This window comes from Nelumbo lutea, chromosome 3 (assembly GCF_056320005.1).
Source record: "Nelumbo lutea isolate HS-2025 chromosome 3, American lotus-T2T, whole genome shotgun sequence".
Taxonomy (NCBI): Eukaryota; Viridiplantae; Streptophyta; class Magnoliopsida; order Proteales; family Nelumbonaceae; genus Nelumbo; species Nelumbo lutea.
In genome coordinates this window covers 80,669,044-80,679,385 of record NC_142686.1, presented here as the reverse complement: position 1 = coordinate 80,679,385, position 10,342 = coordinate 80,669,044, and the positions used below count along the sequence as shown (strand labels likewise).

Genomic DNA, 10,342 nt, shown 5'->3' with positions numbered 1-10,342 from the left:
ACCAGTTTATAGGGACGGAGGAGAAAATCAACCAGAAGGGTGAGTAGGTCCCTGAAAAAACAAAAAGGTGAAAGGAGGGAGAAATCCATCGTATGGATGCCAAGAAAGCAGCGGAATAGGTGGGCGAATTTCAAAAATTTTTCTCCCTTCAATCAACTGGGAATCGTATTCCCTTATTTCAGAATCAATTATTCAAGGATCTAATCGAACCAAACCAAACCAGACCAGATCTGAACCAAAGATCAAGGGAAGGGTTATACCTGATACGGAGAATCAAGATCTCCCAACGTTGGGGTTCACACCCAAAGAGAGGTTGAAGATCCGTTCCCGTTGAAGATGACACAGTGATGGTGGAGCTGAACCAACAGTGTATGTCCTACGCACTGAACTCTTTGCAAGAATCCATTTGAGGCTTAGAGCACCAAACCAAATCAGTCTTTCAGCAATGATTGATGTCAAGAACTAGCTTCTTGATCGTCCCTTTAGAGGAGTTCGAACCAAGCAGTAAGGTGGCGGCGACTGGAGGAGTTCCTACGGTTGAAAATGGCGTGGATGCCGATTTCAACTTAGGAAGATGAGATCCTATCTCAACCTTGCAGTGTGTGTGTCACTGCCAAAACCCTAGGTCGAATTCTTGTCATTCAAGAATAGGGTTTCCTCCTATCTTAGTGATTAAGAAACCTCCTAATCCTATTAGGAGTTATCCCAATCCAAATCAACATTTGGATAGGGGATAATCTTAATCTTATCTGTAGATTAGGTCAGCCCACTCTTGATCTTATCAGGAGGTTACCAGATTCAAATCACATTTCAATTTGGTCTCCAAGAGTGGATAGAGTTAGAACCCTAATCCGTCAGCAAACCCTAATCCCAGATATGCCCCCCTAAGTGTGTGATCATATCAGCCCAGGTCGAAATGGGCTTTAGGCCCAATAAATAATTAGTGCTCAATAAGTTTCCAAACTATTGCCCAGTTGGACTTCTTTGAATGGCATGGGACCCAAGCATTGATCTACACATCAGCCACATGGGTTCAGCCCAGCCTTTGTTACAAGGCCTAGCCGAATTCAATGGAAAGCCCAATGAACCCCTTGAGCCCATCACATGGACTCTATGGGCCCAACACTTACAGCAAGTGGTCCCTGGTCCAAGCCATCTTATAAAAACCCAGTGACTATGGGTAGATGCAAGATTAGCCCATCAGGTTTTACCCTCAATGGTCTTACACTTAACCTCTCAGCCCATAATAATCAAACATTGCCCGACAAGAGAGGACCTCTCCCTCGGCTGTAAGGAACAGTGTTGCACTCTCTTCTCACATGGATCCCGAGAATTAAAATCATTGGTGAACCTACAATTTATCTATATTTTATGAGGTTTTTGCATGAAATTTTATGCTGGTTTAATTAGATTTTTCCCTATTTTAGCTTGATTGCAAGAAAGATTTCAGGGGGAGCCAAATCAACAAAAAGAAGGCAAAAGCAAGAAAAGAAACCCCAAAATTTATCAAGTTCAGCCCGGCCCAGCCATGAGAGCAAGGGAGTTTCATTCGACCCAAGTAGTGCAAGCTAACTCTTTGGAAAACCCAAGGGAAGAAGCCTAGCAAGAAGGAAATTTTGGCCCAGCCCATTTTTAGCCCAAATAACAGCCTAGAGTGTAGCCCACATGAGCTCAAAAGCAAGCTAAGTTGTAGCCCAAATAGCAGCCCAAAGGGAGCTAGGGGTGGCAACTCCTAGATGTTTCTTGAAGAGAAGGAGGGAGCACTCTAGAAGGTTCATGAGGGGTGTAATACACCCAATTCTAGAGACTTCAAGAAGGGGCAAGAGCCCCCTTGAAAAACTATATAAGGAGGCCTCTAGGAGGGGAGAGAGGTGTTCAATTGCTTGAGAGGAAGGCTCTCCCACTCTTAGAGGTTCGGCCACCTTGAGAGAAGAGAAGAGAAGAAGGCTAGGCGCAAGGAAGAAGAAGAAGAAGGGCTGAAGGAAGTTCAAGACAAGCAAGCTAGAAGAGAAGGTGAGTTCGAATTGAGGGTTTGTGATTCAAAGATCTTTTGTAATAAATCAATTGTAGTTCATTCTCTTTTGATTCGAATTCAGTTTCTTTGTTATATTTTCTTTCTTCTTTCTCCTTGTTCCCATTCTTCCTTGATGTATTTCAGCTTGTAAAATTTAAATTCAGCAATCTAATTATTTTTGATTCATTCAAATGGTCATGAATTGTACTTGAAGTTTCTTGAATAAGGGTGTTATTGCAGATCAATTCGGCCAACTAACCTTCAAAACTCAGATCTGAATTCTCAGATCTGAGATTGCAAGATCTAAATTGCTTGAAAGAGAATTCAGATCTGCAATTTTCAAATTGGCCGAATTAATCTATAGCTTGGAATTCCTAGAGTGCTTGAGAGAGACTCTAGGAATTCAGATCTACTATTCAAGAACTGAATTGAGTGCAAGGTTAGAGATAACTTGCACAATTCAGTTGGTGATCAATTCAGATTTGAATTGATGCCTTAGAAGTGTTTGAAGAAATGCATGCATGGGGATTAGATTCTTGCTAGAGATAGAAGAACCGTCACTCATGCATAGGATGAACATGCGCTTGAGAGAGGCTGTTCATGACCTTGGGGTTTCACCAAACCAAGGCTCAATCATGATTTATTTGAATGATCCAAATTGATAGATTGCTGAATTCTGAGATTGACATTTACTGCTTACTCTTCTAACCTGATTTGAAGGCAATTGGGCCAATGATTTAGATAGATTTTAATTTAGGATTTTTTAGCTTTCATTAAAGTTTTGATTTATTTGTTGATCAGATAAGAAGTGCTCAATTTAGTATTGGTAATTGTTTCCTAAATCCTCGTGGGAACGATACTTCACTCACTACTTTATTACTTGAATGGCTAGTGCACTTGCTAGTGTCACAATGAGCCACACATCAAGTTTTTGGCGCCGTTGCTGGGGATTTAGGGAAACAATATTAGGAAACATTGAGCATTCTTAATCTGATCTCATTCAGCATTGCATTCATAGTTGGGTTAATTTGCTAACTTTTTCATTTCAGCTTGGACTGCAACTGCTGTACTATTGTAGTTATGTTTCTTATTTCTTAAGTAGATTACTTTCTTTTTCTGGTTTCAGTTTCATTTTAATTCATTTCCTTTAAATCTTGGTGTTGTTACATTCAAAAAGAAAAAAAAATTCACAAAAGCATGAGTGTTGCAGATCTGAGTTGCATTCGGCACTCAGATCAGCAGAATTTAGATCTGCAGCACTCAGCCGAAAAGAATTGCTTGTGTTTTAGACTTTTATTTCTTTTTCCATTACAAAAAGAAAATATATATATATATATAAAATGAAAAAAAAGGAGATCTTTTGAACAACAAGAGGAGCAATTGAGAATTGGGATCAGAATTCAGATTTGAGTTCAGATCTGAGTTCTACTATTGCAGATCTGCAACAGTTTAGATCTGAGTTCCTCTGAACTCAGACCTGAACTGATGCAATTTTGAGGGGAATTGGGTGTCATCACCATCCCAATTCACCCTAGGGTACTTCTGCTATTCTCCAAAAATAATTTGGTAGAAATAACTGAAGGTAAGGCAATTGAGATTTCAGATCCGAACTCAGACTTGAGTTCAGACCTGAACTCTGCTATTGCAGAACTGCTTAGTTCAGATCTGAGTTCAGATGAACTCAGACCTGAACTGATACAAGTTTAAGGTGAATTGGGTGCCATCATCACCCCAATTCACCCTATGATAAATCCGACATACCCCAAAGGTAATTGGATAGCAAAGAATGAAAAAGAAAATTCAGATCTGAACTATAGTTGAGGACTGAACTGATACAAAGCACATTTTGGATTTTGGGTGAACTGAACATTTGCTTTATCCACTTGTAACCGAGCTACATTAGCTAAGGAGGTGTATGTTTGGGTTGAATAATTGTGATACCTCAGTTATTTAATAAAAAAAATTAGCACTTTCCAAGTACTTCTATTAGCATTCAGATCTGTAGCAGGGCTGCTATAGTACAACAGTTAGCAGACCTGATTTCAGATTTCTACAAAAGTTGTGTGGACCGAATAGCTTGCAATACCAAACATTGCAGACCCAATTTTCAGGTCTTAGCAAGTGTTTGATATGCATCAGCTATACAGGTTTGGGCTTCAATTGTAGAGCTTAAAATCCTTAAACCAAGCCTAACTCAGGACTGGTTTTAGTTTATTTCAGATCCTTTTAATATATTTTTCAGATCAGATTTCAGCCCTAAAGCATCACAGATTTGATTCCAACCTTAATGGATGTATATTGTAGTGTATACCAATGAGTGTGTATGAATATACAGCTCAGATCTGAATTATTATTTGTTAATTTCTCTGGACTAACAATGCCAAAGACTTGTAGATCTGAACTCAACGAATTTGGGTCTGAATTCAGATGTTGCAATCGATGGATGTAGATAAAGGAACCTTGAATAAGATGATTGGTTTAAATCTGCTTTTAGTATAATCGACTTTCATTTATTCATGATAGGATGTAGGTTTTTGTATTCCAATAATTTACTTTACATTTTCAGTGTGATAGGATTAGTTATTTATTTTCTTTTGTGAATATTGGCCTTTTTATTGCTTTGACCTTAAAAGTTTATGACAAGCAGACCTGAACTGGAAGAGATCCTTTATGACCCGGAGATTGAACAGACTCTCCGTGTCTGTTTAAGAGCTGCTAGGCAAGTCAGACAAGAAGCGCAAGAAGCTCAAGAAGCTCAAGAAATGGCTGAGCAGAGGACTATGATGGACTATGCCAAACCCACTCTCACTGGAGCTGCCTCCAGCATTATCAGGCCCAATATTGCTGCTAACAACTTTGAGATCAAACCTGCCATCATACAAATGATTCAAAACATGGTGCAATTCTGTGGATTGGCCCACAAAGATCCCAATGCACACATTTCTAACTTTTTAGAAATTTGTGACACCTTCAAACACAATGGGGTAAGTGATGACGCCATTAGGTTGAGGTTATTCCCATTTTCTTTGAAGGATAAAGCCAAAGCATGGCTGAATTCATTACCGACAGGATCAATAGCTACGTGGGACGAAATGGCCAGCCATTTTCTCTCTAAATATTTTTCCCCTTCTAAAACTGCTAAAATGAGGAATGACATCACTACTTTTTTCCAGCAAGAGGGGGAATCTTTATATGAGTCATGGGAACGATACAAGGAGCTGTTAAGGAGAGTTCCTCACCATGGCCTCCCCATTTGGCTGCAAGTGCAGACTTTCTATAATGGTCTTACTGACTCAAATAAGACCATATTAGATGCTGCAGCCGGAGGATCCATAAATAATAAAACTCCTGAGGTTGCCCATGCACTTATTGAGGAAATGGCAGCCAACAACTATCAATGGCATTCGGAAAGAACTCAAACTAGGAAGCAGCAAGGCTTGCATAATGTTGACACTTATACAGCACTATCTGCACAAATAGGAGCACTCAGTAAGAAAATAGATGAAATGCAGATAGCTGCCATGCATGTGCAGCCTCTTAATTGTGAATTGTGTGGGGGAGGCCACATCAGTACAGACTGCCAAGTTGGCAATTAGTTCAGACCATCTATTGAACAAGTTGACTATGTCAGCAATTCGTCAAGACAACAGGGTTACCAGAGTCACCATACTTTTCATCCAGGATGGAGGGGACATTCAAACCAGCCCTGGCCAAATCAGCATACTTCCAAGCCGTTCCACCAGACTTATCATCAGCCTGAACCAAAATCCAATTTGGAAGAACTGATGGCAAAATTTATAGCAGATGCAGAAACTAGGTTCCAGAACCAGGAAGCCTCAATCAAAAACCTGGAAAACCAAGTGGGGCAATTGGCACAATTAATCTCTTCCAGACTGCCGGGAACTCTTCCAAACAACACTGAAGTGAATCCACGAGAGCAGGTGCAAGCTATTACCTTAAGGAGTGGAAAAGAGTTGCCTGAGGTAGAAAAGAAGAATTGGGCTGAACCCAAGGCAGAAACAAGCCTTGGGACCAGACAACAGAAGACGGAACAACCAGAAGCACAACAAGGAATGCACCAACAACCACAAGTTCCATTCCCTAACAGGCTGAAGCAACAAAAATTGGAGAAGGAATTTGGTAAGTTTCTTGAAATATTTAAAAGTTTACGTATTAATATTCCTTTTGCTGATGCTTTAGCCCAGATGCCACACTATGCAAGGTTTTTGAAGGAATTATTGGCAAACAAAAGGAAACTGGAAGATGTGGCTACAGTTGCATTAAATGAGGAATGTTCTGCTATCCTTCTGAACAAGCTGCCTCAGAAACTCAAAGATCCAGGGAGTTTCACTATTCCTTGTACCATTGGCAGTTTAAAAATTGAAAAAGCTTTATGTGACCTGGGAGCTAGCATCAATTTAATGCCATATTCTATCTTCAAGAAATTGGGGTTGAATGAACCCCAACCCACTAGAGTGGCATTACAATTGGCTGATAGATCCATTAGACATCCTAGGGGGATCATAGAAGATGTGTTAGTTAAATTTGACAAATTCATTTTTCCAGTTTATTTCATTGTGTTAGACATGCAAGAAGATGTGGAGGTTCCGCTTATCCTAGGGAGACCTTTCCTGACTACCGGGAAAGCAATGATTGATGTCCAACAAGGACAACTCAGCCTTAGGATACAAGATGAGGAGATAATTTTTAAAATGTCTAATGCTATGAAACATGCACCCTCTAGTGATGATTCTTGTTTTATGATTGATGCCATTGAATTGACAATTGATAAATGCTTCCAGGTAAGTAGAATAACCGATCCTCTTGAACTCTGCCTCCAGTAGGGAGAACTTGAAGAAGGAGAAAATGAAAAAATAAACCTCATGATAGCATACCTGAACGATAAGCCTCAATTCAAGGGAAAGGGGTTTCTTAAATTAGAGAACTTAGGCAAATTGCCTGGACCATCAGGTAAGCCATCACTCCAAGAACCCCCCACCCTTGAACTGAAGCAATTACCATCCCATTTAGAGTATGCTTTCCTTGAGGAACCATCAGATCTCCCCGTGATAATTTCTGCAGCGCTGAATCCCTTACAAAGAGAAAAATTATTAAGAGTGCTGCGGGAACACAAAAATGCTATAGCTTGGAAGGTAGAAGATATCAAAGGCATTAATCCATCAATCTGCACTCACAGAATTTTGATGGAAGATGACAGTAAGCCTTCCATTCAACCCCAAAGGCGCCTGAACCCTAACATGAAAGAAGTGGTAAAGGCTGAAATAATTAAGTTGTTAGATGCTGGGATCATTTATCCTATTTTTGATAGTTCTTGGGTAAGCCTTGTGCAAGTTGTGCCCAAGAAAGGGGGTACGACTGTTGTTCCAAATGAGAAAAATGAACTCATCCCTACTAGAACCGTTACCGGATGGCGTGTGTGTATTGACTATAGAAAATTAAATGAAGCCACCCGAAAGGATCATTTCCCTCTCCCATTTATGGATCAAATGTTGGAGAGGCTAGCCGGGCATGAGTATTATTGTTTCTTGGATGGATATTCAGGGTATAACTAGATACCAATTGCACCAGAAGATCAAGAAAAGACCACTTTTACTTGCCCATATGGAACCTTTGCATATCGAAGGATGCCCTTTGGGTTATGCAATGCCCCAGCAACCTTTCAGCGATGTATGATGTCTATATTTTCTGATATGGTTGAAAAATTTATTGAGATCTTCATGGATGATTTTTCAGTTTTTGGTTTTTCGTTTGATGCATGTTTGAATAATCTGGAACAGGTGCTTACTAGATGTAAAGAAACACATCTTGTGTTGAATTGGGAGAAATGTCATTTTGTGGTGCAAGAAGGCATAGTGCTTGGACACAAGATCTCTCAAAGAGGTATAGAAGTCGACAAGGCCAAGGTGGAGGCAATTGAAAAATTGCCAACCCCAACATCTGTTCGTTCTTTGAGAAGTTTCTTAGGACATGTCGGATTCTATAGGAGGTTTATTAAAGATTTCTCAAAAATTTCCAAGCCATTATCTACCTTGCTTCGGAAAGAAGTGCCTTTTGAATTTTCAACTGAATGCCTTCATGCTTTCAACATCTTGAAAGACAAATTGATCCATGCACCTATCATGGTAGCACCAGATTGGACCCTCCCATTTGAATTAATGTGTGATGTGAGTGATTTTGCTATAGGAGCTGTTTTAGGACAAAGAATGAACAAACATTTTCAGCCAATTTACTATGCTAGCAGAACCTTGACTGGACCCCAACTCAATTACACCACCACAGAAAAGGAGCTACTAGCAGTAATATTTGCACTTGATAAGTTTCGTTCATATCTGATATTATCCATGGTTGTTGTCTACACAGATCACTCGGCATTAAGGCACTTGCTTACCAAGCAAAACTCAAAACCAAGACTGATCAGGTGGATCCTTTTATTGCAAGAGTTTGACATTGAGATTAGAGACATGAAGGGTGCTACAAACCTGGCTGCTGACCATCTCTCCCGGTTGGACACGGTAAGCTCAAAAGAGGAGATAACCAGCAACATTCGAGAAGAATTTCTGGATGAGCAGTTGTACTCAATACAGAAATACTCATATCCTTGGTATGCTGATTTTGCTAATTATTTAGCTGCACAAGTCCTTCCTCCTAACCTTTCATATCAACAGAAAAAGAAATTCCTTTCTGATGTAAAATACTATCTGTGGGAGGAACCCTTTTTGTATAAATTGTGTGCAGATCAGATCATAAGGAGATGTGTCCCCGAGGAGGAGATGGAGTCGGTACTCCAATTTTGCCATGATAAAGAAGCAGGAGGTCATTTTGGAGCTAGTCGCACCGCAGCCAAGGTTTTGCAATCAGGTTTTTATTGGCCCACACTTTTCAAAGATGCCCATAGGTATGTGTCCACATGTGACAAATGCTAAAGATCGGGAAACATTTCCCGACGGAATGAAATGCCCCTTTCCAATATTTTAATCTGTGAAATCTTTGATGTTTGGGGTATAGATTTCATGGGACCTTTCCCGAATTCTTTTGGGAATAAGTACATCCTTGTTGCAGTTGACTATGTATCCAAATGGGTAGAAGCCATGGCTTTACGCACAAATGACTCAAGAAGGGTGGTACACTTCCTAAAGAAGCTATTCTCCCGATTTGGCACTCCGCGAGCTATAATTAGTGATAGGGGAACTCACTTCTGCAATAGCCAATTTGAGAGGTTAATGCAGAAATATGGAATTACACATAAATTAGCTACCCCTTATCACCCTCAAACCAGTGGCCAAGTGGAGTTGGCTAACAGGGAACTCAAAAGAATTCTGGAAAAGACCGTAGCATCTGCCAGAAAAGATTGGTCCATCAAATTAGATGATGCATTATGGGCATACAGAACTGCATTTAAGACACCCATTGGCATGTCCCCCTACAGATTGGTCTTTGGTAAAGCATGCCATTTACCAGTTGAATTAGAACACAAGGCCTATTGGGCTCTTAAATTCTTAAATTTTGACATTCAGGCCACAGGGGCTAAAAGGCGGTTGCAATTGAATGAATTGGATGAATTCAGACTTACCACTTATGAGAATGCCAAAGTTTATAAAGAAAGAATAAAAAACTGGCATGATAAGAACTTGTTGAGACGGGACTTTTATGTAGGCCAACAGGTATTGTTATATAAATCCCATCTCTGCTTGTTTCCAGGTAAGCTGAGATCCAGGTGGTCTGGACCCTTTACCATTTCACAGGTTTTTCCCCATGGGGCTATAGAACTCACCCACCCAGTTCAGGGCACGTTTAAAGTAAATGGTCAGCACCTGAAACCATATTTAATGGGCGGTACTGTACCCCCTCCATCCATTGTTTATCTTGATAACCAATAATCTTTTATGCTTGCTCATGAACAGGTTAAGGAATCTTTTTGTCATTTATCTTTTTAGAATATTAGTTAGTAAAATAAAGACCTTTTTCTCAAAATTCCAATTCTTTAAGGACTCAGTTCATCATTTTCTTTTCTTCAGTTTGCTCTAGCAAGTATGATCCCCTAACACTATGAACATTGAGGACAATGTTCATCTTAAGTGTGGGGGAGTGAGCCCGAGGCTAGGGTATGAGGGCTGAAACCATGCACCCCAACACACATATGCAGGCAATGACATAACCAAAAAAGACTGGAACCCCTCAAGTTCATTACTATTTATTTGATGATTTTTTTTTAAGAAGGAATTCAATGAGTTGAGGGAGACTGATGTACTTGTTAAGTTTTTATTCTTGTGAATGACCCAATTTGATATATGCATGAGAAAAGGGGAG

At 40.0% G+C, this 10,342-nt stretch overlaps 1 non-coding gene across 1 annotated transcript; it reads right to left on the bottom strand.

Moving 5' to 3' along the window:
• Positions 1-5,154: 5,154 nt before the first annotated feature.
• Positions 5,155-5,261, bottom strand: LOC148865956 (small nucleolar RNA R71). The gene has a single exon (XR_016112088.1). It is a non-coding gene; the product is annotated as a small nucleolar RNA R71 (small nucleolar RNA).
• Between the last annotated feature and the right edge of the window lie 5,081 nt (positions 5,262-10,342).